The 2,643-nt window shown below is 31.7% G+C and overlaps 1 long non-coding RNA gene across 1 annotated transcript; it reads left to right on the forward strand.

Moving 5' to 3' along the window:
* Positions 1-601: 601 nt before the first annotated feature.
* LOC132756538 (uncharacterized) lies at positions 602-1,431 on the forward strand. Its single transcript, XR_009629338.1, has 2 exons — positions 602-726; positions 1,211-1,431. It is a non-coding gene; the product is annotated as an uncharacterized LOC132756538 (long non-coding RNA).
* Positions 1,432-2,643: the final 1,212 nt, after the last annotated feature.

The raw sequence follows: 2,643 nt of genomic DNA on the forward strand, positions 1-2,643 counted from the left end.
CGCGCATGCGTGGATACGAAGTTTGAAGCGTAGGTTTACACAATGCTTTTATGAATGAAATAGAAATTTTCAATATTTTTTGCTTTCATGTTTAGAAAATGTTTATTTGAACTGAAAGTGCATAGTTTTTAACTTTCAAAGCTTATTGACCACTATGCAAACAGTATATTAATAAAAAGTGATCTTAATGTGACAATCCTGCAAAATGAGGATCTACTTTTATCGAGGTTTCATCCAAAGGTGGATGTTGTTCAGCAAAACACGTTAGGTGTACTAAATCTGAAATACAGCTATAACTCTGTATACATTGCAAGCAATGTATACAATCACAGAACGTACGACCATATACATGTACAATTTGTGCCTGTTTCGTTGAAGCGCGGGGAAAAAGACGCACGTGTAAGGCGTGCAACAACTACGCGACTATGAGATTGTAGCTATATTTAGATCATATAATCTTTTAGTCGAAACAGAAATGAACTGACTCAATATCATAACGAAAAAGCAGCCCAATATATGGGAAACTTGCTATTTAAATTGTCATAAACGCGTTTGAGATACCTTGTTGACAAGGCTCTTACCAGTGAGAGAAAATACTTGACTTACATTTAACAAACCATTTTATTGCAGACGACTTCGATCGGGACAACATTGAGGTGACATTTATGATAGAGGAAACAAGATCGACTGTGATGTTAGATCCTGGCGTTTCAAATATCTTGCTGGGTATATTATTCAAACTTTTTTATGACATCCGATATATAATAGAAATTACCAACATGCATTTTCCAGAATTGTAAAATGTGTACATAGCTATACTTAGAAATTTTATTGTCATTAAAATCCGTGCACTCCAGTGCTCCATTTCTCTAGTTTGTTTTTCTAGAACGCTTTTAGTTTGAGTGCCTATTACTTACAAAACGTTATCAATAGCGTAGAGTAGGTTGAGGAACTAAAACGCTCCTTGTAGTCTTTCTTCTTTTTCATCATAATTATAAATCGCCCCCAACATTACCTCAATGCCAACCAATTAGTTTTGAACAGAACAGAATTATCAATTGATACATTGACTTCTTATATGGTAACTTTTAAAATCTAAAGGTCATTATCTTGTAGACACAACAAATGTTCTATAGTTTAACTTCCTTCGTGTAAAAAAGCATTGAACATTGTTTGCAGCCAGCTTAACGAAATTTCGTATTTATTTTAGCTCCAGGTCCAAGTAAAGAAGTTGTTCTCACGATGAAGAAGGTTTCCTCATTGGCTTTGGTGTAACACATTAGCGGACAAGTTCTAACTCTTTCGGCAATATTTGTTAATCAAATCATCACACGTATATTGTCGTCATTTCTGACGTAACTGTCATCTTAAGCGTATTAACTATTTATATTGTTGTATAAACCCAAATAAAGATATTGTTTAAATAATTTGTCTGGTATTTTTTTTAAATATAAGAAGCCAAATGCAGGACTATGTTCGCTTTGTACAATAACGTATAGTAACGTATATAACGTTGTTCAGTAAGTTGTGCTTACGCTGTTCAATAAGTATTGCTTAGGTTTTATTAAAAGTTGTGCTTACGTTGTTCAATAAGTTATGCTTACGTTATTCGCTCAGCTGTGCTTACGATATTCAATCAGTTGTGCTTACGTTATTCAATAAGTGAGCAACATAAGCATAACTTATTGAATAACGTAAGCACAGCTGATTGAACAACATAAGCACAACTTATCGAACAACATATGCTTACGTTGTTCAATAAATAGTGCTTACGTTGTTCAGTAAGTTGTGCTCAATAAGTTGTGTTTACGTTGTGCTCAATAACTTTTGCAGCTGTTAATAGACCTAGTACTTAATATTAGTAGCAATTATCAAAGACAGATTTTTACGCAATAACGTCAGTCAACAAGAGATATGATCCAAGCATTATCAAGGTCATGGTGTTAAACAAAAACTTTTTAAGATTGAGATAAATCATCGATTGATTCATAAAACCAGAGACGTGGTGTTGTTTACAAATCAAATAAGGCTCCAAGATCAAGATATTTAAACATGATATATTACAGAACTATTACACAAAAATTTTAGGATATAGCTCCAGCTGTTGGAATTCAAGATAACAAAGTCAAGATATGTGTTATAATTAAACAATGATTGTCAAAAGACCATGACTTTGGTTTGAGGTCATTTCCTATAAGAACTACGAGTCCTTCTGACATTATATAAAAACTCGTATAGTGATTTCTAATTCTACTTAGGAAAGTGCAGAACTATTGCAGTTTCATTTAGATAGAATATGTAAATGCATTGAATTGGAAATAAAATAACACAAATTATAGAACTTGCTATAAATACATTTTTATTTTTTATTTTTGTAATCCAGAGTACTAATACTTACGTTTTATATCATTATAATGAAAACAAAGAACGAACAATAAAAAAATGAACAAAATAAAATCTTTGAAGTTTAAAGATATAATAATTATGCTCAAATTTGATACTTGAAAATATTGAAAATTGCTAAACTGTCTCTTTGTAAATATAACATTAACATGTTTTTACTTCACACAAAGTAGAAATGTTATGTTTTAAAGGAGGCCACAACATAAATATAAAGTGTCCGTTTTTTTAAGAAAGGACCAA

Source organism: Ruditapes philippinarum, unplaced genomic scaffold (genome assembly GCF_026571515.1).
Source record: "Ruditapes philippinarum isolate M1 unplaced genomic scaffold, ASM2657151v2 ctg15315_1_1_1_1, whole genome shotgun sequence".
NCBI classification, from domain to species: domain Eukaryota; kingdom Metazoa; phylum Mollusca; class Bivalvia; order Venerida; family Veneridae; genus Ruditapes; species Ruditapes philippinarum.